The sequence below is a fragment of the Dendropsophus ebraccatus genome, chromosome 8, assembly GCF_027789765.1.
Source record: "Dendropsophus ebraccatus isolate aDenEbr1 chromosome 8, aDenEbr1.pat, whole genome shotgun sequence".
In the NCBI taxonomy this organism is placed as follows: Eukaryota; Metazoa; Chordata; class Amphibia; order Anura; family Hylidae; genus Dendropsophus; species Dendropsophus ebraccatus.
Window position 1 is genome coordinate 89,865,103 of NC_091461.1, and position 25,093 is coordinate 89,890,195.

General features: G+C 46.4%; 1 protein-coding gene across 1 annotated transcript in view; it reads left to right on the forward strand.

Annotated features, from left to right (window-relative positions):
• Window positions 1-9,856: 9,856 nt before the first annotated feature.
• The window catches only part of CSGALNACT2 (chondroitin sulfate N-acetylgalactosaminyltransferase 2), a 46,880-nt gene continuing 31,643 nt past the window's right edge, over window positions 9,857-25,093 (forward strand). Inside the window, exon 1 of the mRNA XM_069979280.1 lies at window positions 9,857-10,025. The gene's annotated coding sequence lies outside the window, so the exon portion shown is untranslated. The remainder of the gene's footprint in view (window positions 10,026-25,093) is intronic.

Consider the following 25,093-nt stretch of genomic DNA (forward strand, 5'->3'; position numbering starts at 1 on the left):
TGTCCTTGACACGCTGATAGATCCCGAGGGACGTTATCTTTTCCTGAAGATACAGCTCGCAGGTCGCCTGTTCACTATTGCTAACTTTTATTTTCCTAATCATCACCAGGTCCAGACGGGGCACCGGTTGATGGAGGAGCTCGCCAGATTCTCGGAGGGACTCCTAATAACAGCGGGGGACTTCAATTTGGTCCTAGACCGCAGCATGGATTCCTCTTCGGGCAGGTCTGCTATGACGCCTTCGCAAGTTCGTTCTCTTCGGTCACTCCTCTTCAAGCACAGGTTGGTGGATGTGTGGCGGATCCTGCACCCGGGAGTGAGAGATTATACCTTTTACTCTGGGGTGCACGATTCCTACAGTAGGATAGATTTCTTCCTCATAGACCATCACTTGCTCTCCTGGCACCCTCAATCAGATATAGAGCCCATGACGTGGGCAGATCACGCCCCAATCACCTTGTCGCTGACTTTGCCTGACTCGGCTCCGCGGGAGTGGACGTGGAGGCTTAACCCTAACCTCCTTAGGGACGTGGCTTGTCAGGCGGACATCAGGAAGGCAATTAGCGACTTTGCCTCCACGCATGTCGACGACAACACTCCCTTACCCTTCCAATGGGAGGCGCTCAAGTGCGTGTTGAGGGGGGTTTTCATTAGTCACGGCTCTCGTCTCAAAAGAGACCATGCCGTTAGCATTCAGAAGTTGGTCGCCAAGATCCACGAAGGCGAGATTAATCACAAACGCTCTCGTGACCCCGCAGTGCTGGCTACTCTTATGGCTGATAGAAGCCAACTGCTCCTGCTCCTGGACAAAAAACATGCACGCTTCAGGGAACGTATGAAACGTTTCTTCTATGAGCACTCGAACAAGTGTGGGGCTTCCCTGGCGAGGTTCCTTCACCCCAGGTCGGCAAACACATTTGTTCCTCTGCTTAAAGCGGCGGACGGGGGGACCAGTCATAAACCGATAGAGATAGTGGGGGCCTTCCAGTCATACTATAGCTCCCTATATAACCTAAAAGGCCCCTTAGCAGATATGGATCCTCAGGCATTCCATGCTAAAGTTGAGGCCTACGTAGCCAATACAGGTCTCCCGACACTGCCTGCGGAGGTGGCGGCTGGCTTGGAGGACCCGTTCTCTGTCGGTGAATTGGCGGCGGTCCTCAAAGACACGCCCAGTGGTAAGAGCCCGGGCCCAGACGGGTATACCGCGCACTTTTACAAACTTTTTGCCTCGCAACTGACTCCTTTCTTGGCCAAAGTTTTTAATTCTATATCCCCATCCTGCCCCTTCCCCCGACAATCCCTGATGGCTACAATAGTGGTACTCCCTAAGCCTGGGAAGGATGGTGCGTATTGCTGCAACTATAGACCAATCTCCCTCATCAATGCGGACGTAAAAATGTTTTCTAAATTGATTGCAAATAGACTGGCCCCACACCTCCCTACACTGATTCACACTGACCAAGTGGGCTTTGTCCCAAAGAGGGAAGCCAGGGACAACCTGAATAAGACTGTCCTGCTGCTCCCCCATGCCCAAACTGCTAGGATCCCCGCGTGTCTTGTTTCGGTCGACGCCGAAAAGGCGTTCGACCGAATACATTGGACATTCTTGCGTTCCGCGCTGCTCCAAACGGGACTGAGGGAAGGCTTACTGGGGAAAATCATGGCCCTGTATAACAATCCAACGGCCAGAGTTAGGGTTAACGGCCTCATGTCCACCTCCTTTGCCATTGCTAACGGCACCAGACAGGGATGCCCTTTGTCACCCATGCTGTATGTATTGGCAATGGAGCACCTGGCTGTAGCCCTGCGGGCCTGCACAGACTTTACTGGCATTCCAGTTGCCCGCTCCCAATATAAATTAGCTTTATACGCAGATGACCTGCTTCTTTATGTCACCAAGCCGCTTATCTCCCTCCCTGCCATCTTAGGTGAGTTCGAAAAGTTTGGCCAGGTCAGCAACTTTAAAGTGAACTACAATAAGACGGAGGCGCTGAACGCTTCCCTCCCACCCTCGCTATTGCCACAGCTAAAAGCCGCTTTTTCGTTTAAATGGAAGGACAAAGCGATCAAATATTTGGGTGTATGGGTCCCTGCTGACCTTGACACCGTCTTCGCTTTGAACTTTCCACCCCTCTTGGCACGCACGAGAGCAGAACTGACGGCCTACAACCGGCCTCAGTTGTCTTGGTTTGGCAGGATGAATGCCATTAAAATGGACATCCTCCCCAGGTTTTTATATTTTTTTCAAGCATTGCCTATCAATGTCCCTCACACCTTTCTAAGACACCTTCAGGCTGCTCTCACGAAGTTCGTGTGGGGTTCCCTGCGTCCCCGGCTGAAATTCAAAACACTCACCCGGCCCAGGCATCTGGGGGGGGCTGGCCTGCCAAACCTCTCCCTGTATTACAAAGCGGCGGTCCTGATGAGAGTGGTGGATTGGTTCCATGGCGCTGGAGTTAAGCAGTGGGTCGGTCTGGAGGCGGAGATGTCCCCGATTGCTCTACGTTCCCTACCATGGGTGTTGCCCATTCATAGGCCTCAGATGGCGTCCCTTCCGTACCTGACGCGCTGCTTTCTCCGGGTCTGGGATAGGCTACTACCTGTGTACTCTCTGTCTCACCGGCCGGGCGTCATGAGCCCTCTATTCGGCAATCCGGCTTTTCCCCCAGCCATGCACAGGGACACCTTTCTCCTGTGGTCAGCCTCTGAGGGTGCCAGGTTGAGCCAGGTTTTGGAGGGAAGCTCCTCTCTGCGCCCCCTTCCTGAATTGCAGCGGGACTGCCCGGAGAGAGTCCTTTCTTGGTTTGAATACGAACAGCTGAAGGCCTTTCTATGGACCCACTTCCCCTCTGGGATTCTGGTGACCTCTTCCACGGACCTGGAAACCCTGCTGCTGCAGACCGCCCCGCCGACCAAGGTAATTTCTCAATTATATAGGCTGTTGTTGAGCAAGGAAGCTGATGGGACTCTTCCGTTTATTTCGGCGTGGGAGAGAGACCTTAACATCACCCTATCTGAAACCGACCAACTAAAGATCTTCACATTAACGCATAAACTACCGGTGGCCTGTGTTGCCCAGGAAAAGAATTTCAAAATCCTCACAAGGTGGTATAGGTGCCCTCAGCTCCTACACAAATGCTACCCGACTGTTCCCGAGACCTGTTGGCGTTGCGAGGCGGAGATAGGCTCCATGCTACACATTTGGTGGGACTGCAGGGTGCTCCAGCCGTTCTGGAAAAATGTCTTTAAAATCTATACCCAGGTAACAGGCAAATCACTTTCCCCTACACCCAGCATTGCTCTGCTTTCATTGATCCCCGGCCCGGTCTCTGCGATCAAAAAGGGACTGCTACGCCACTTTCTGACAGCAGCTAGGGCAGTCATACCCAGGCATTGGAAGTCCACAGCTCCCCCATCCATAGCGGAGTGGGCGACCGAAATGGACTTTCTTTTCCGTATGGAATCCATGATGGCGGATGACCTCGACCGGGGATCTAAGGTGGAACGGCTGTGGCTGCCATGGTCCTCTTTTAAGGAGGGCCAGGCCCTTACACCATACCTCTAAGCAACGACCCTAGAGGCGCCTCACTGCTTTCTCTGATTGGTTGGCTCTCGCACTTCTGGACAGTGTCCTTGCCCCTCCCCCTCTCCCCCCCCTTCCCCCCGCCCCCCCCCCCCTTTCTTGCTTCCATTCTCCCCATATTTTTCCTCTGATCTTTTCTTATTTCTTATACTTTACGGCTCCTTAACCGCTGGTTGCGGTACATGCCTAGACTAACGTATAGTGGGGGCCCTAGACCGCACCTCGTGTTACTGGGAGGTCGGTATCTCAGCATACTTTGACGTTCAAGGAGCAGCGGGATAGTGCTAAGATTTTTGTGTATCAACATGTTGTACACAATGGTACATATTTTATCTATGACATGTTTATAATGCTGCTGATCTCAACCCGCTATTTTCTATTCTTTCTTGCATGGTTTGATTTAACGATTCTTATGGCTGGGATTTTTCCCCGCCAGGCATTTGCTACTTTCTAAATGTCTTTTTCCTTTCTGATATGCTTCAAAAATCTTCTAATAAACTTTGATTTACAAAAAAAAAAAAAAACAGCAGTGAAAGCACTAATATCACCTTGTCACCAGTCTAAAAGGGTTAAAGCGGTTATCTGGCCAGTGGACTTTTGAGTGATGCTGCCAGACTCCCCTGCCAGTATATTATAACTCTAGGGAAAACAAAATAATCAGTCAAATTTAACATGCCCAATCTTTCCGTATCCTGACATACTGTAATCTGTCAGGGCAAAATAGGGGTAGGTACCCATATACATTAAACAGCCAGCCAGTCACCCCAAAATCCACAGAATTGTCTGACAGGTATAGAGGTCTTTATAGACAGTTCTAAGCACAGATGTCCTCCTGTCCACTGCACATAGTTAGAGATGAGCGAGTGCTAAAATGCTCAGGTGCCTGATACTCAAGACGAATATTTCCTGATGCTCGGGTGCTCGTTTCAAGTAACAAACCCCATTGAAGTCAATGGGAAACTTTAGCATTTTTGCAGGGGACCAAAGCTCTGCACAGGGAAGGTTACCTGAAAACCTGGAAACCTCAGAAAATGATGGAAACAACACGGGAATGGACAGAAACAGCAAGGGCAGCCGGGTTCTTGGGGGCGTGCTTGGGGGGGCATGCTTGGGGGGGGTGACAAGGCGGGGAGGAGGCGTGGCCTCCTCCCACGCCTCATTTATTATGATTTAAGCGATTTAGGCGTAAATCATGATCAAAATCTACACTTGATGGAAGCAGGTTGTAGATTTAGATTTAGTGCGCCAGGCACAGGTTCGGGCGCCCGGCCGGCCAGATTCACTAAGAGGCGTGCACCTCTTAGTGAATCCTGCTGGGGAAAAGGGGGCGGGCCTAATATAAATCCCCCCTATGTGTTTAACTGGTGCACAGGACACAGCACAGTGAGGATAGGTATAGCTGAACTAGAGATCCCAGCCAGCCAAGAAAATGTCAGCAACAGGTCAGATTGACTACTGACAGCTGCACTACAAGTCCAAGCCAGCAGCCAAGAGTAGGAAAAAAAAAAAGTTTTAAAAATTTTAAGCCCTTAGTTACAAGGACTGTTGGATTCTTCGTGTCGGATTCCTGCCTAACCGCACACTAATTCCCTGCCTAACACTCTCCCTGACAGACAGCAGCTCTCTCCCTATGCTCATCCAGCCTGTTTCTGAAGAGAGTATGGCGGGACCTGAGTTTTATATGCCCAGGTCATCTGATTTGGCCAGCCAATTGTTGCCAGGAGCAGATTAACTTCACCATAGGCCTCGGGCTGTTCACCAAGCCTGGGCCCCCCTATCCCACTATAACTATGGTGGCATTAAAGAGTTGTCCATAGTATAGGATAGATAATGTGATAATGACCTTATTTGTGCAAAATTGCAATAAAAAGCACCAAGTTTTAGCAAATCATGGCAAAACTGTAGGCAGGAGGCAATACATCACTGAAAGTATAGGTCTTTTTGGGTGGCCATGGGCCCCGGGCTACCGCCCGAAAAGGACCTATTATAATCCACTACTAATCGCTGCTATCGATATGTAGGGTTCCCAGGTGACGGTATGAGCTCCCAAAGACTCTCCTGCATGATAGTTATATAGTTACATAGTTAATACGGTTGAAAAAAGACACATGTCAATCAAGTTCAACCAAGGAGGGGATGGATACAGGGAAGGGGGAGGGGTGATAAGTTCTATACATATGCATTTATATTATTTTGGTCTAAGAACTTGGTCTGTTTTGAAGCCCTCTACTGTTTTTGCTGTGACCAGGTCCTGTGGTAGACTGTTCCACAGATTCACAGTTCTCATGGTAAAGAAGGCTTGTCGCCTCCAGGATTGAACCTTTTTTTTCTCCAGGCGGAGGCAGTGCCCTCTTGTTCTTTGAGGGGGTTTTACCTGGAAAATCGTTTCCCCATATTTCTTGTAGGGGCCATTTATATATTTAAATAAATTAATCATATCTCCCCTTAAACGTCTCTTCTCCAGACTAAACACATTCAATTCTTTTAACCTCTCCTCATAAATGATGATTGGCTGAGAAAAAGCCGCCAAACATGCAGGAAGAGGAAGATGCCACTGTCTCGAGTACCGCGAGTAACGAGCACCATTGAGTACCCTAATACTCGAACGAGTACCAAGCTTGGACGAGCATGCTCGCTGATCTCTACACATAGTCCATGAGTCTCTGTTGCCCCAGTGGGGCTGAATCAGGCCTACCACTGCAGCAGGTTTGTGTGCACACCTCCACAGCCATACTTCACAAAGGACTCAGTTATATCTCCCACTCTCCACAACTATTTCATTTTTTTCATTCTGGCAGGAGACATAATAAAGTAGAAAAAAAAAAAAAAAGGTTAACCAGTCACCCTCTGCTCTGCATAGCAGGGGCCACCTGATAAATGCTCAAGTCTCCATTGATTTCAATGGGGTACAGTGGGGAAAAAAAGTATTTAGTCAGTCACCAATAGTGCAAGTTCCACCCCTTAAAAAAAAGAGAGAGTCCTGTAATTGACACCATATGTAGACCTCAACTATGGGAGACAAAATGAGAAAACAAATCCAGAAAATCACATTGTCTGATTTTGTAAGAATTTATTTGCAAATTATGGTGGAAAATAAGTATTTGGTCAGTAACAAAATTTCATCTCAATACTTTGTTATATATCCTTTGTTGGCAATGACAGAGGTCAAACGTTTTCTGTAAGTCTTCACAAGGTTGGCACACACTGTTGTTGGTATGTTGGGCCCATTCCTCCATGCAGATCTCCTCTAGAGCAGTTATGTTTTGGGGCTGTCGCTTAGCAACACGGACTTTCAACTCCCTCCAAAGGTTTTCTATAGGGTTGAGATCTGGAGACTGGCTAGGCCACTCCAGGACCTTGAAATGCTTCTTACGAAGCCACTCCTTCGTTGCCCTGGCGGTGTGCTTTGGATCATTGTCATGTTGAAAGACCCAGACACGTATCATCTTCAATGCCCTTGCTGATGGATGGAGGTTTGCACTCAAAATCTCATGATACATGGCCCCATTCATTCTTTCATGTACCCAGATCAGTCGTCCCAGCCCCTTTGCAGAGAAACAGTATTCTTTTTCTTCCAAACACGACAAGTTGTGTTTCTACCAAACAGTTCCACTTTGGTTTCATCAGACCATAGGACATTCTCCCAATACTCTTCTGGATCATCCAAATTCTCTCTAGCAAACTTCAGACGGGCCCAGTAATTTACTGGCTTAAGCAGTGGGACACGTCTGGCACTGCAGAATCTGAGTCCCTGGCAGCGTAGTGTGTTACTGATGGTAGGCTTTGCTACATTGGTCCCAGCTCTCTGCAGTTCATTCACTAGGTCCCCCCGCATGGTTCTGGGATTTGCTCACCGTTCTTGTGATCATTTTGACCCCACGGGGTGAGATTTTGCGTGGAGCCCCAGATCGAGGGAGATTATCAGTGGTCTTGTATGTCTTCCATTTTCTAATTATTGCTCCCACAGTTGATTTCTTCACTCCAAGCTTGTTGCCTATTGCAGATTCAGTCTTCCCAGCCTGGTGCAGGGCTACAATTTTGTTTCTGGTGTCCTTTGACAGCTCTTTGGTCTTCACCATAGTGGAGTTTGGCATCTGACTGTTTGAGGGTGTGCACAGGTGTCTTTTTATACTGATAAGTTTTAACAGGTGCCATTACTACAGGTAATGAGTGGAGGAAAGAGGAGACTCTTAAAGAAGAAGTTACAGGTCTGTGAGAGCCAGAAATCTTGATTGTTTGTAGGTGACCAAATGCTTATTTTCCACCATAATTTGCAAATAAATTCTTACAAAATCAGACAATGTGATTTTCGGGATTTGTTTTCTCATCTTTTTAAGTGGGAGAACTTGCACTATTGGTGACTGACTAAATACTTTTTTCCCCCACTGTATATTACCCGAGCTGTTTATTAATTGAGCTTGACTGCGTAGAAAAAGTGAAAAAAGCGGTGAATTTGCGGCTGCAGTCTGTCCAGCCCAGGAGTCTGACGTCTGGATCACCAAGTTTCCTCAATGTTACAGGACACTGACTCCACGTTCAGGTGTAAGAGGTTCTTTATTTGCATTCAGCTACGTGTTTCAGGGAGGCCACCCTCCCCTTCATCAGGCATCGATTCGATTAGGTCTATTTAGGAACATATGAGCATTTTAGTGCTTGTTCTACACTAACAGCAACTAGAGATGAGCGAATCTCAAACGGGTGCGGCATTTGATTACTGATGGCTGCAGAAGATGGATGCCACCATCTGTGCCCGATGGACCCCAGTCCTCCAGCTGTTTAATAAAGGGCCCAGGCATCCACAGCTATAAAACCATAATGTATTGGCTCTATCTATCTATCTATCTGAGAAAAGAGCTGTCTCTACCTGTATACTAGAAAATGCAAGCAGTCTGGTATACTTAGCAGTCAAGAGCTGTGTAATAAAAAGAGACAAAGTTTGTCCTAGGACAGTGATTCCCACATGTGGCTCCAGATGTTACAGAACTCCTATCATGCCCAGATAGATAGATAGCCCGCAGGAGTTCTGCAATAGCTGGAGAGCCACATGTTGGGGAGCACTCCTCTAGGTGAATAATTGATGTCTATGTCAGTATATACCTTATATTCCCTGCTATCTTTAGCTGTATATACCTGATAGTCACTGCTGTCTTTAGCTGTATATACCTGATAGTCCCTGCTATCTTTAGCTGTATATACCTGATAGTCCCTGCTATCTTTCGCTGTATATACCTGATAGTCCTTGCTATCTTTAGCTGTATATACCTGATAGTGCCCGCTATCTTTAGCTGTATATACCTGATAGTCCCTGCTATCTTTAGCTGTATATACCTGATAGTCCCCGCTGTCTTCAGCTGTGTATACCTGATATTCCATGCTATCGTTAGCTGTATACCTGATATTCCCTGTTATCTTTCGCTGTATATACCTGATAGTCCCTGCTATCTTTCGCTGTATATACCTGATAGTCCCCGCTATCTTTATCTGTATATACCTGATAGTCCCTGCTATCTTGCGGTGTATATACCTGATAGTCCCCGCTATCTTTAGCTGTATATACCTGATAGTCCCTGCTATCTTTCGCTGTATATACCTGATAGTCCCCGCTATCGTTAGCTGTATATACCTGATAGTCCCTGCAGTTGTATACTAGACACCCCCTGTTATCTTTAGCTGTATATACCTGATAATCCCTGCAGTTATTAGCTGTACAATAGACAGCCCCTGTTGTCTCTAGCTGTATACTGAATGGTATGGTCTTCCTCTTGCTGTATACTGAATGATATGGTCTTTCTCTTGCTGTATACTGAGGGTTGGTAAGGTTTCAGCTGTATATCAGAGAGAATGGGCTTCCTCCAGCTGTACTCTCCTGTGCTGTCTCTCTCTACACAGGGACTGTCTCTCTACACAGGGGCTGTCTCTCTCTACACAGGGGCTGTCTCTGTCTACACAGGGACTGTCTCTCTACACAGGGGCTGTCTCTCTCTACACAGGGACTGTCTCTCTCTCTCTACACAGGGGCTGTCTCTCTCTACACAGGGGCTGTCTCTCTCTACACAGGGACTGTCTCTCTACACAGGGGCTGTCTCTCTCTCTCTACACAGGGGCTGTCTCTCTCTCTCTACACACAGGGGCTGTCTCTAGCTGTAAATGAGAGGTATGGGCTGTATAATAGAGGGTCTCGGCTGGCTGTATATTCCAGGCTATGGGCTGTCTCTCAGTATCTCCTCCTCCCCAGTCTCTCATTTCCTCGGTCACAGGAAGTGTCGGCACTTTGGAGGCTGTGCTTTGTGTGCACGGTCAGTGGCTGCAGCATGTACAGCGCTGTGCACTCTCTATAGCGCTCATCCTACCTGTGCCTGGCTCCTGCACGGCTCTCTGCTCAGGAGGAGGAGGAAGAAGAGGAGGAGGAGGATGGCAGCAGCAGCAGCAGCAGCCTCAGGTATGGCACTACCCATCCCATAGACACAGTGATGAGGGATCTCTGCACAGGAGGTTACTCTTCACACTGTGATGGTGTTTACCTTGTGTAGCTCAGTAAATATTGGCAGAGTTCTTATCCTAGGGAGACATTCTGCTGCTTTATTATACAACTAGTTATAGTATATGACAGATGGACACATCCCATTTCTGTAAAGTGTCATCTATGGAACTGCTAACTTTCCCTTCAGGCTAGTAGATAATAGTGTATATTATCAGACTGTATCAATGACTGAAGGATAAGATGGTGCTGTGTGAGAATGGAGAGAGGCAGATATACAGGAAATCTGTTAGAATTGTTGACTGGCAGCAATGTGATCCTGGTTTCTCATCTGACTAGTGACAGCATGGGCAGGAGGCTGCATCTCATGTTTCTCTGGGTTTCCTCTGGTTAGTCAAGTTTTTGCTATACTCCTATACTGATTGTTAGCTTCTTATGAAAAACATGACCTGTATGTGTCTGAAAGGGGTTATTTCAGTCTAGGTGATAACTGATCTCTGGAGGTCTATGCTGGGATCCCTACTTATCTGGAGAATGGAGGCCTCTTGTCCTCCTAGTGAATGGAGCAGCATTCTTCCCTACCACTTCATTCACCCTCTATGAGACTTCTGAATGTAGCTCAGTGCTGTCTGCAGGTGCCATAGTATGTGGACTGATGTTCCATCACTGGTGGGGGGCAAGCGACTTCTGTTCCTGTGGTCAGTGTGAGCCCCAGCTGTTAGACCCTAGCTAGTTATGCTGCTGTTATATGTTTTGAACAGTTCCCCCTTAAGGGTGCATTCACATGTACAGGATCTGCAGCAGATCCGCAGCAGATTTGATGGCCTAGAATTGATTTGCTTTGAATCTGCAGCTTCAAATCTGCGCCATCAAATCTGCTGCAGATTCGTACATGTGAACGCACCCTTAATTTGTGAACCTAGTGGGGACAGAGACTGATGTGTATAGTGACAGGCTGTGCACAGCAATGTGGAATATGTCAGCGCTATAAAAGTAAAAATAATAATAAAAAAAAAGATGGATGGATATATATATATATATATACACTTTAGTTCAGTTTAGTGGCTTCCTAGCTTTAACACTTAATAAAACAATGCCAGATACCACCCTGTGTTGATGAATCTGGGGCAAGCTGCCAAGACTGCTGTTCCCCTTGTGATATACTCAAGTAGGATATATCTCCCCTATAGAGTTACTATTAGACAATGTAAATGGAAAATCTCACAATTCATTTTATATGGACATATTAGAGTCTTCTCTGTTGCTGTAGAGTCAATTCCACAGTATTTCCCTTCTACATGGGGTACTTTTTTCATGCTTTATTCGTGTTTGATCCTTGACTATTTCTAACCTAGGGTTTATGTATGTCACCTCATGTCACACGGTTTAGAGTTGGGGTAGCAAAGTCTAGATGGATCGATTAATTGCTAGACCATTAAGAGATTGCGTTCACACACCAGTTTGCCACTTACCAGTCAGAATTTTCACTGTGCCTGAAGACAATGAGTGACAGTCGTAAGTGGTGTACAAAATTATTAGAATTATAGACTCTATTACAGTGTGTAAAGTCATTTATAGCCCTGTTAAAAACCTCTGTGTATCATGCTCTTAAAGGGGTCATCCCAATATCAAGTTATGTCTGTCCACAGAATAGGGGATAGGGGGTCTGATGACTGGGACTCTCTAAGTACAGATGAGCACTACTTGTCCATGCTCGAGTCCAATCGTTCTGCATTTGAATACCGCTGGCTGAAGAAGTTGGATGCAGGGAGCCCTGGAAAACAGCCATAGGGCATCCAATTTCTTCAGCTACAATCAAATGCGGAGTGTTCAGCTTCAGCCCCAAATGTGCTTGAAGTTCACTATGTCTTTTCACCATCATTCTTGGGACATTACACCTCTGTTAGTTGTAACTAACAGAGGTGTAATGTTAGTAGTTAACTTTTCTGAATTACCAGTGTATTCTGCCTCAAGAACCCACATGTCAATTCTTAGGTCTCATTCACACGTTTAGTGATTTTTCTGGGCCGCAAAAACGTCAGCTATTTTTTCTCTGCAATCTGTGGAAAATAATCTTTAATTGCATCTGTGCTCGTTGTTTTCACTGATGTGCATCACTCCAGTGTATCCCCTTTCCCCCAGACCTGGCAGCTCATCCCCAGAGATGAGCGCCTGACCCATCCCCCCCCCCCCTTACCATGTCACCTGCATCCCCTCAGATGAGCACCTGACACCCTCACCGCCCTGACCATGTCATCTGCATCCCCTCAGATGAGCACCTGACACCCTCACCGCCCTGACCATGTCACCTGCATTCCCTCAGATGAGCACCTGACCCCCCCCCTCACCATGTCACCTGCATCCCCTCAGATGAGCACCTGACACCCTCACCGCCCTGACCATGTCACCTGCATCCCCACAGATGAGCACCTGACCCCCCCTCACCATGTCACCTGCATCCCCTCAGATGAGCACCTGACACCCTCACCGCCCTGACCATGTCACCTGCATCCCCTCAGATGAGCACCTGACCATGCCACTTGCATCCCCTCAGATGAGCACCCGACCCCTGCCCTGTACCTGGCAGCGCATCACCACCCACAGACGAACTAAGGTCTCCGCTCAACCAGTGTAGTCCTGCACTACTTCCTTCTCCCGAGAGAAGGTAGAGTGAAGTAGCGCAGGACTACGCCAGTTGAGGGGTGCTCATCTGAGGGCATGCAGGTGACATGGTTGGGACAGGGGTCTGGCGCTCATCTGTGGGAATGCACTGCCAGCTGGGGGGGGGCTCATGCAGGTCACATGGGATCCCTGTTTTCACGGAATCCACGGATGTGGTATCCATGGAGTCTGTGAAAACACGAATCCCATAGACTTCTATTGAGCAGTCTATGCCGCGATCCACCTCCGCACTAGGACATGTCCTATTTTTTCACGACACTGATTGCAGCACAGAACGTCTTTCAGTATAAGCAGGAGCCAAAAGAATGTAATTTTATCTTAAAAAAAAAAAAAAAAAGTTTCTCCAGGAATTGTTTCTGAATCCTTTTCCCCAGACGTTGCGTCAGGATCAGTGATGCTGCAACTCCCTTTTATTTTTATGGTTTTATAAGTGTTAGTTTTGGCTGTAATAGCCCATTCTATTTAATCACTCATGCTGCTGAGTCGTCTTCTAATAGGGTTTTCTCTTTGGACATGTACAATATATTAAGTGGTCTCTTCTTTAAAGCAGTTTTTTTTTTTTTAAGTATTGTTTTACTTTGTATATTTGCTATTGACTTTAGTTCAAGTCCACACTAAATTTTGCCATACTACTTACTATGGCAATGACTATACATCTGTAGTTGCCTGCTGTGTACGGACCTCTACACAGATAGTGATCCAGGGGCCTGTCCATTTTTTAATTTTTATTTTATTTTATTGTGGCAAAGATCACAGCCCCGTAGCATGTACAGATTTGTCAACAGGGCCATTGAAATGTTTGGGTCCAATTGCAGGTCTGCTATTACACGCCACATTACAGACGTCTGAATGAGGCCTTAAGCCCCTATTACACAGGGCGATGAGAAGGAGCAGGTCAGCCCTGGCTTGCTCCTCGTTCCCCGTTTGCTGCCGACACTATTACACGCACTGGCAGCGAGGCAGGGGGGGGGGGGGTTTGGCGGCAGGCTGCTCGGTTGATTGCTGGATTGTCCGGGCAGCCACCACTCCTATACCATGCAGCGACCGCAGCAGTTCGCTGCTATCCTGATCATTGATTTTTCAACGTGTTGAAAGACAACGATCAGCCGAAATTGTGCATGTTGGCAAGTCGTTGTCTTCTATTGCACTAAGCGATTATCGTCGAACGGCCCATACTGTAATTGCTTCGTGTATTAGGGCCTTTCGGCTGGCTTGAAGAGTACTTGCCTTTTAAAGTTTTTATTGGATGGGGTCTCAGTGTTCAATTTATGATCGAGACGCACCCTGCCGCTTTCTTCTCTCCCATGCTCTGTGTCTATGTGGGTGAGACAGCTCAATAGACTTACATTATGCAGCAATCTCAATCACGTGTGCCTGGAGAGAATGGGCACTGCTCCCGATTTGTTCACCTGATCGACCATTTATGACATATCAAGTGTTTTTGGAAATAACATTGTCTATTTAAGGCATGATTGATACCTGTCATGCTGCGTTTACACAGAACCATTATTGTGCGAATTCTCACGATAACGATCGAATTAGAACGATAATCGTACGTGTAAACACAGCGAAAGATCAAGCGACGAGCGAGAAATTGTTCACTTTGATCTTTCACCAAGTTCTTAAATCGTCGTTGATCGTTCGCAAAAAATTCGCAGATCGTTCCGTGTGAACAGTCGTTCGCCGAATGAGTGAGAGGCTTTAAGCGATCGTAAAACGAATTTCCGTATGATATATCGCACCGTCTAAATGCTGATCGTTATGAAAAAAGAAACGTTACTCCGACATCGTTAATCGTACAATCGGGTGAATTATCGTTCCGTGTAAACGTAGCATCAGTTTGGGTCATCAGATCTGCAGTCAGGCCAGGACTTGTCTATGTTATACAGATGTGTTGCCTATACACATACACTTGTGTCAAGTCAGTCTTTGGCTGGGTTCAAACATGGCTTATTTACTGCAGACTTGTTAATTTCAATATTGTTGTAGAAAATCCACAGCATTTATGTTAGCGGCTTCAAGGTGGGTCCAAAATGCCTAGTTTTAATTGGTCTGGGTTGGGGGTTCAGACTCCCACCGATAGCTGGGAGAGAATTGGTAACACTGCTTTTCCCACTGCTGGAAGTGGGACCCTAGACTATAGAATCTGTTTCCTGCAGCGAGATGGGAAGAGAAGTGCTCAGCCATGTGCCTTTCCCAGCTTATTCTGGTGATCTGTGAAGGTTTGAACACCCAGAGCCTGACACATAAAAACTTTTGACATCTCTCTATATGACATATCAAAAGTTTGTTAAATGACGGTAACGCTTACTGACAGGGCTCAACTTTCAGTTGGTGGACAATCAAGATAATATGGGGAGTGAGGAGGCCTTCCAGCCTGCAGATGTTAAGGGGCTTGGAAAAAGGCTTTTTTTACCTTTTTGTAGCAGAGAATAAAATAATTTTTCTCAGACAAATATATGCAAAGGACCATGTGTCTCCTTTCCCTAACAGCTATATACCAGTCAGCAGTTTGGATCCTGAATGACGGATGATCGTGTGGCTGAGTTTCTGTATTTGCTCTACACTACATCTGAGAGAACTTCTGTATATGTGTCCCCATCATAACAGCTTGCCTGTATACCAGCTGTTGTTTATAAATGCATTATACATTGGGGATAGGAGGAGAAACACATGTGGTAGATAATAAATGTATGGACTAGATAAGCTTTTTGTCAGTATACATACAGCCACCGCTATAAGATAGGCCATATAGCTTGATAAGGTTACAGAGATTTACATCAGGCAGAAGATTACGAGCTGCCAGAGATAATTGCTGAGTACACTGATTTTGGATATGCCGTATACTCGCTGATGTTGCTGTTCACTTCCTGCCTCAGATTACTTATACTTTATACTGGGTTGCTTTCCCTTGTTTAGGGTATGTGCACACTAAGTAAATAGGATCCGACGCGATCATTCTTTGGGCGGAGGAAGGAATCCGCCAGTGCATAGAATGGAGATGCGCACACCCGCCGCTGTCTGCAAACTGGTGCGAGCATCGGATTATGTGACAGACTTTCCGTCCTATTTGCTAAGTGTGCACATACCCTGACTGAGTTATACATGGAAGGGCAAAAGTGATAATTCTTTCATACACATTTCTTTCATTACCTGCCAGATGACATTTACTTAAAGGGGTGTTTCCAGCTCAAATATCCACAGGTATGCCATACATGTCTGACCACACTGGGGCGGGAGCATCTATCAGACATTTATGGACATCTTGTTCTATAAAGACACCCCCTTCTCTATAGTCTGTCATCTGATCTATAAATTAATGGCCATGTGTCTGGATCCTGGAAGGCCCAGTGATCACTTGTTACCAGGGAATGCTTGGGCGCCCCTTACAAGTAGGGCAAGTAGGATGTCTCCTTTAGGGCCCTGTTACACAGAGCAATAATCTGCTCTGTGTAATACAGACAATGATCAGCCGAAGAGCCGATCATTGGCTGATAGCTGTCAATTAAACTTGCTTAAAATTTATTGGCCCCTGGCTATGCATCCCTATGTGTGGTGTTGTGCGTCTGACAGCTGATGACAGTGTAAAAATAATATAGTTCATACTTACCTATGCTCCCCCGGTGTTCTGCCCTTTTGCCTGTGTTCCCAGCTCATTGTTGACTCTTCAGTGACAGACCGCACAGCCAATCACTGGCTGTGGCGCTGTCCTGTCTCGGCCAGTGATTGGCTGAGCAGCCTTTCATTGAAGAAACTTGCCAAAAGCATCAGCGGTGAGCAGGGAATGCAGGCAAAAGGCTTCCAGACAACAGGGTGGAGGGTAAGTATAAACTTTATTATTTTTTATGTAACGTACAAGGGCTGCACGGACAAATATATACAGCCCTTGCTGCACATTTATCGAGCCATGTATAAGCTCAGGAAGCGAGCACCGCTCTAGCAGGTCCATGTTTGCCTCCTTGGAAATGTCGGACGTCTAATATGGCCCTTAGACTATAGTCTTAAGTTGGGCTGTCCGTTATCAGCTTAGTGTTCCTGTAGTCTTTATGGGAAGTAAAGGCCCTATTCCACGGAACGATTATCGTTCATAAACTCGCTCCAACGACTGCTCGTTAACGATAATCGCTTCGTGGAATTAGTGTAAATGAGTGAACAACAAAGGCAAAATCGTTATATTGTCGTTCAAAATAGTTTTTCAGCAAGTTGGAAAAAAATCGTTGTTCTTTGAAGTTCGCTAATCGGTTCGTAAAATTAGAAATCTTTCAGTCGTTGGTAGGTGTGTCGTATGGTCATGATCACCCCGGCAAACATTTTAAACGACCATGTAACGACCGAAAAATAATCGTTACACTACATATATCATTCACGTTATGTGTTATCGTTCGCTAAAAAAAAATTGTTTAGTGATCGTTAACGAGCGGTCGTTGGAGCGATTTTATGAATGATAATCGTTCCTTGAAATAGGGCCTTAAGCTGCAGTCAGAGAGTTCTTGCTCCCAGAACAAAGGGGTCAGGCAGTGATTTTTTTCCATCACTCCTGACCTCTATCACCACCAACCTCTGTCAGTAGTTGTTCCGGAGAGCCCCATACACATTAGATTGATGTCCAAACCCACCGCAAGCAGCGGGTACAGTCGACTAAAATCTAAGGTGTATGGGACCCTTATAAACTGTGCAGTACTTTGTGAAGAAAAAAGTATGCAAAGAAGCTTATCTCTATTTGCAGAAGAACTTGCTCCGGTAGGTGAGACTGTAGAGCAAGTTACAGTGGTACCTTGGGTTGAGAGTGTTTTGCAAGAAGAGCTCACAGTTTTTCAAAATTGTAACTAGGTTTAAGAGCATTGCTTTGGTTTAAGAGCTTCCTGTACTGGGTGATAGCGGTAGTGGGGGAGGGGCATGGTCTGCACAGTGTGGTCTACAGCACTGTACTCCCTCACCTTACAAATCATGGCAGATATGTCAGTCCTTGTGTTTCCCATCCTCTCCATCACTACTATAATGTGCCTGCACTCACACTCAGCTATACACACTGCCGCTATAATGTGGCTGCACTTACATTCAGCTATATGCACTGCTGTATATAAGATTTTTGTCACTGTCCTCCTGCACAGCTCTGTGACTCTCACTTCCTGATTGGTCTATGCTGACCCCCCCCCCCCCCCTTTCCCCATTGCTGTCATGTGACCACACAGACTTCTGACAGCAGCCCTGCTTCTCTATTTTAGCCTGTTGTACTACTCTACTGCATTATGGGGATCTAGATTTCCATATCTACAAACTGCTGCTGTGTTTTTCAGGTTTATTTACTTACTATACATTATACACCACATGTGTGACCACATACATCACACATTCAGCTGTTTCTAAATGTTTGTTTCATCTGTTCTACAAGTTATTCAGAATAATAAATTATTATGTTTAGGTCATGGAACCAATTGTCTGCATATCAGTGATTTCTTATGGGAAAATTTGCTTTGGTTTAAGAGTAGATTTGGATTACAAGCACAGTCCTGGAACAAATTATGCTCGTAATCCAAGGCACCACTGTATTTTCCTTCTGGAGATGAGCAACTTTGCTTACTATGTTATATATACATGGAGAGGCCACATCCATCTTGGTGTATTCTAAGGTCATTGTTGCCTATCCTTTGGCTCAAAGTATAGAATGGGTCCGATACTGTTCGTAGTTGCGTGTATATTTCACAGCCATATTGGTGCCTGTGCAAGCAATGCGTAAGGAATATGTCGAGTTAGAGCCATGTTTTTTTGTTTTGTTTTTTCACACTGATTCATATAGAAAAAACTGATTAATATGTTCATTTGTATGAGGCCTAAATGCATCTGATGCTACCAGAGAACATTTGTAGATTCTGGAAAGGCCACCCAAGCTTAATGTGGTTAGTGTTTACCAAGCTTTTATCTCTGTTTTGTATGTGTGAAACCTTTCACCACTGCTTGCACAGCCGTCTCTGGAGCGCCCTTCAGCAGGCCGAGGGCCTTGTGTAATGGAGAAGTACACATTTTTACTAATATTACTTTACAGTGATTTTGGCGTTCTGTTATTTTAGCTGACACTCACCTCATTGTCTAGAAATGAAGTGACTCATAAATGAGGTTAGGCACTATGTACACACCTCACTGACATTTCTCTCTGGAAAGAATGAGTGATCTACAGTATGTACTTGGTCACAATTGTTACCCACTTGATATTACTTCTAGTACATTTTGTTATATGCTATGTAATCGACAACTCAAGAACCATCAAAATATCTCCAGGACTCTCAAGAGGGAGACGCTACAGTCCGTTTCTCTCACTAAAACTATACAGTTTTAGAAAAATGACCCTGCAATTTTCTGTCCAGGGCTGAGAAAACTATCAGTATGCATCGCCATCACTTCTACAATACGGGATATGAATACACCAGCTTCAGTAGGGACTGGAAGATCCAGCGTAGCAACCTTCTAGACATCAGCCAAAAGAGTACAGTCAGCTGGCCAGAAACTTGTTTTACTGAATGTTTGATTATTATTTTTTTTATCTTTTCTTAGAACTTTGCCTTTTTATTCTTTTTTTCATTGACAAATAAGTTGACACTAGGTACCACAGATGATTTACCGTAAGCTGCGGAAACACCATAACAAAACCATGTGCTTTACCACAACAACATACTGTTCTAATGCCTGGTTCCTGGCCAAGATGGGACATAACAACCTAAGGGCCACAATGCATGAGCCCCGCCTAAGGCTGGCTTTACACAAGGTTCTTCACCGCGCCAAAAAATTCAAGCAATTTGCTAAAAAATTCTAACAAATGCAAGCTATTGTGGTCACAAAGGTAATGACATAACCAATGGAGTTGGTGTGATCATTGCCATGCAAAGTGTAGAGGAGCCAAAATCTTTGGGTAGCCCTAATAGGATCGGTTTACTAGGCATTGCTCCCACCTAGCCGGAGTCCTACTCCACACTGATGAGGGGCCACACCCTGGAACAGCCAGGGGTGATTCTAGCCTCTCTGCTGCCCGAGGCGAACTATAGAATGACGCCCCCCCCCCCCCCCGTCAATCCGCCCACATTATAATCCACTACTGCCCCCCCCCCCCCACTGCTGTCCCCAATAAACATAATGTTTGGTCCCTTGCTGCACAGAGGATGTCAGGAGAGGAGGGGGCTGACTTTATAGGAGAGGTCCCAGCAGCACAGAGGATGTCAGGAGAGGAGGGGGCTAATCCTATAGGAGAGGTCCCAGCAGCACAGAGGATGTCAGGAGAGGAGGGGGCTAATCCTATAGGAGAGGTCCCAGCAGCACAGAGGATGTCAGGAGAGGAGGGTGCTAATCCTATAGGAGAGGTCCCAGCAGCACAGAGGATGTCAGGAGATGAGGGTGCTAATCCTATAGGAGAGGTCCCAGCAGCACAGAGGATGTCAGGAGAGGAGGGTGCTAATCCTATAGGAGAGGTCCCAGCAGCACAGAGGATGTCAGGAGAGGAGGGTGCTAATCCTATAGGAGAAGTCCCAGCAGCACAGAGGATGTCAGGAGAGGAGGGTGCTGATCTTTTAGGAGATGGTCCCCCTCTTCCCCCCTTATAGATGGTCCCCCTCTTCCCCCCCTTATAGATGGTCCCCTCTCCCTTATAGATGGTCCCCCTCTCCCCCCTCCCTTATAGATGGTCCCTCCCTTATAGATGGTCCCCCTCTTTCCCCTCCCTTATAGATGGCCCCCCTCTTTCCCCTCCCTTATAGATGGTCCCCCTCTTCCCTCTCTCTCCCCCCCTTATAGATGGTCCCCCTCTTCCCCCCCCCCCTTATAGATGGTCCCCCTCTTCCCCCCCCTTATAGATGGTCCCCTCTCCCTTATAGATGGTCCCCCTCTTCCCCCCCCTTATAGATGGTCCCCTCTCCCTTATAGATGGTCCCCCTCTCCCTTATAGATGGTCCCCCTCTCCCCCTCCCTTATAGATGGTCCCCTTTCCCTTATAGATGGTCCCCCTCCCCCCCCTTATAGATGGTCCCCCTCTTCCCCCCCTTATAGATGGTCCCCCTCTTCCCCCCCCTTATAGACGGTCCCCCTCCCGCCCCTCCCTTATAGATGGTCCCCCCCTTATAGATGGTCCCCTTCCCCCCCCCTACCTTATAGATGGTCCCCCTCCCTTATAGATGGTCCCCTTCCCCCCCCTATAGATGGTCCCCCTCCCTTATAGATGGTCCCCCTCCCTTATAGATGGTCCCCCTCCCTTATAGATGGTCCCCCCCCCTTATAGATGGTCCCCCTCTTTCCCCCCTCCCTTATAGATGGTCCCCTTCCCCCCCCCTACCTTATAGATGGTCCCCCTCTTTCCCCCCTCCCTTATAGATGGTCCCCCCCCCCCCTGCACAGCAGATAAAACAAGAAACAGCACATAACTCACCTGCCCTCCGTTCCCCCGTCGAGCCTCTCTGGTCTGGTCCCGGCTGATGTGCGGCTGCCGGGGGTGTCCCGTCCTGTCCCCGGCAGCGCGCGCATCACAGATCTCCCCGTGTGCCTGTGGCTGTGACTTCCGGCGTACGGGGATCTCTCTGATGCGCGCGCTGCCGGGGACAGGATGGGACACCTCCGGCAGCCGCACATCAGCCAGGGGACTAAGGCTGCATTCCACGTTCCGTGATCCTGTCGGATCACGGACGTGGAATGCATGTACTGGAGCCCCCCCGCCCCCGGGCAGTATCTGTAATGAGATGCTGTGAGCGGGGGGGACTGTATTCATAAGCGCCGCGCTGTAGTATCAGCACCGCGCGGCTGATTCATTACAGCGCGGCGCTTATGAATACAGTCTCTGCCGCTCACAGCATCTCATTACAGATACTGCCGGGGGGCGGGGGGGCTCCAGTACAGTCAGTGGCGGATTATAATGTGGGCGGCCGCCCGAACCGCCCATATTATAATCTGCCACTGAATGCCGCCCCCACGAAGACAGCTGGTGGCGCCGCCTGAGGCAGACGATTCAAGTCGCCTCATGATTGCGGCGCCCCTGGGAACAGCTGTCTGTGGATGGATACCTGTCTTTGGAATTTCCCTTTTCATATCTCTAGACTCGTAAATTGAGTCAGATATTGACTCAAAGGGCCACTTAATATGGTAGTTTTGGTGGTCTCCTTACAGGCTAAGGGTCCTATTCCACGGGATGATTATCGTTCTGATTATCGTTAAAGGTGCGTGTACACGAAACGATAATTGGCCCAATCGTATGATTAACGATGTCGGAGTAACGTTTTTTTTTTTTCATAACGATCAGCGTTTAGACGGTACATTACGGAAAATCGTTTTGCGAAAGCCTATCTCACACATTGGTTAAATCGGCGAACGACTGTTTACATGGAACGATCTGCAAATTTTTTGTGAACGACGATTTGAGAACATGTTGAAAGATCAAAATGAAAGATTTCTCGTTCGTTGTTTGATCGTTCGCTGCGTTTACACATACGATTATCGGTCAAATTCGATCGTTATCGCGCAAATTCGCACGATAATCGTTACGTGTAAACACACCTTAAGTCGTTCGAATCTAAGCGATAATAGCTTGGTTGAATAGCAGTTAACGATTAATGACCAAATGAGAAATCATTGATCGCTTAAAGCGACTCTGTACCCACTGATTCCCCCCCCCCCCAGCTACTTATACCTGCTTGTAGCTTATCTGAAGTGCTGTCTCCTGGTATGTTTGTCCCCTCTGTTTGTACTTTCTTTCGGCTGAAAAGCAAAGTTTACTAGAGTATATGCCGTGTCTAAGAGGCGGGCCGAGAGCGTTCGTGCCCAGGCGAAGCGCCACCTGTGTGGTCTTGGGCTCGCCTCCCCCTGCCTTTCGTTCCGCCCTCAGCCCGCACTCTGCACCATGGTTGCCGGGTCAGCGGCGTTCCCGTGTCAGCGACGTCTCCGTGGTGTGTCCCTGCACGCCTCCCATGCCTGTGTGCGGCCAACCCGCCCCCCAACACCCCCACCCCCACCCCTCTTACGCTGTTTACGTCTGCTTCCGAGTCCTCTTCTCGGCTTCCTTTGTGCGCAGGTGCGAACGTATCCCGTGCAGGCGCAATGACCAACTAGACTGGCTGGAGAAGACCGCTTGCATCAATACGCCTGGGCGGGATACGTTCGGCGAGCCCAAGACCACACAGGCGGTGCTTTCCCTGGGCACGAACGCTCTCGGCCCGCCTCTTTAATAAGTCGCTTTAATAAGATCTGGACCTATTTTTATCGTTGCTCGTTCGCAAATCGTTCGCATTAAATAAGACATCGTTTGGTCGTTCGCAGTAGTGACGAATGTTTATGCGAATGTTAATCGCCCCGTGGAATAGGGCCCTTAGTCTTTTCCCGGAGCGATATCTGGCCAGTCCCATGTTTTTCGAGACTCTTGAATGAGGCTCCACTGACTCTTTTTGCATAGGAAGCTATCACTAGTTGTATGCACTCTGTAGTTTGATTAGTAAAATACTGACAGACTCTTATCCACCATGTTCTGTCATAGTACTCATAGGTGTAACTTTGGCTGTAAATGAGGTTTGGAATCATTGGGGTGGACCGCCATCCCAAATTATCAAATATCTCTGTGTATGCAAAGAAAAAAGGATCTGGTAGTCTGGGTCTAGACTGCCTTGAAACCCAATTCCCAGTAGAAATCAGACCTGTAATTAAAATAAGACAACAAAGATGTTCAGAATGAGTCACAGATCACCACAATGCTACACGAATCACGGGCAGCAGGGAACTAGTGATAATTTCCTTTTAAATTCAGCATAGTCCTGCTGTCATACAAATATCTATAGTCATGGGGCTGATGGGACATTGCTATGGGCAGCTGCCTCACTTTTCATCTGCAATTGTTTTGTTACAGTGGATATCCGGGACTAGATTAAAAAAAAAAAAAAAAAAAAAAAAAAACAGCTGCTTTCTTGCACAAACAGCACCACTACTGTCCTCAGCTTGAGTGTGGTGTTACAATTCAGCTCCATTCACTTCAATAGAGTTTAGCTGCAAAACCCGCACCCAAGAGAGGACAAGAGAGGTGCTGATTCAGGAGGGAAAAACATAGCCATGTTTTTCTAAGCCTGGATAACCCCCAAATGCCACAAGCTAAATCTACTTTGCAGATATAATGCAGTGATGGAACACACAGCGGGGCTGCCGGGGGGATTCCATGTAGGAAAAAATATCAAATATCCTTTTGAAATCAGTGTATTGAAAAAACACATGTCCCTGTGTTTCCTATGTAAAAATGATTTGCAGAACCTCTTAAGTGAGAGTGTATGTATGTATATATATATATATATATATATATATATATATATATATATATATATATATATATACACACACATTATATATATATATATATATAATGTGTGTGTGTGTGTGTGTATATATATAATATATATATATATATATATATATATATATATATATATATATATATATATATATATATATATATATATATTCATTACCAGCCACTCGTAAAAAGTAAAAGCATTGTACGGTAGTATTAATTTGGGCCACCATTTTTTCACTTTTCCTTTTGTTACCCCATCAGTGTCTGTAACACCCACAACTTTGCCGCTTTGCTTTGACTCAATCAGTGTAATGAGCACAGTATTTATTCTGGAGAATCCCGAGACATAACAGAAGTCTCCTTGTGCTCTGTCTAGACCTCATTGTAGCCTGGACGTCTATGTACACAGCACACTGGTTAGAGCGCACACAAATCATTTAAGTAGAGGAGGAGTGTGAAAATAGACTTCTCCTTCTGCCACAGAAGTCCTACTTTATAGGATGTAGGCCTCCTTTATATAAATATATAGATTTTTTGCCCCCCTTTGAAAAAAAGATGCCATCGTTTTCACATTTGCCTCTTTTCCATATATGTGTAGTAACATGCATTGTTTATGGCGCTTTTTACATCCTATATCTAATCTATGTGTAGATCAGAAAAAAAATCATACCACTGGTATACTGCATTTATAGGATAAGAAAAACCCCAGATCCCCCTAATAAAGCAAAGAAAAAAAGAATGCAATGTTTATAGCGCATTTATAGGGATTGCCACACCAGATACTGAAACATGTAATTTTTTTTCCCCCCTAATCTGTATCTATTGGCTGATTGTATTTTCTTTTAAAGGCATACTCTGGAGAAAAAATTGTGTCCAAATAAATTGGTGTCGGAAAGTTATACAGATTTCTAAGTAACTTCTATTTAAAAATATCAAGTCTTCCAGTACTTCAGCTGCTGTATGTCCTGCAGGAAGTGGTGTCTTCTTTCCAGTCTGACACAGGGCTCTCTGCTGCCACCTCTGTCCATGTCAGGAAATGTCCACAGCA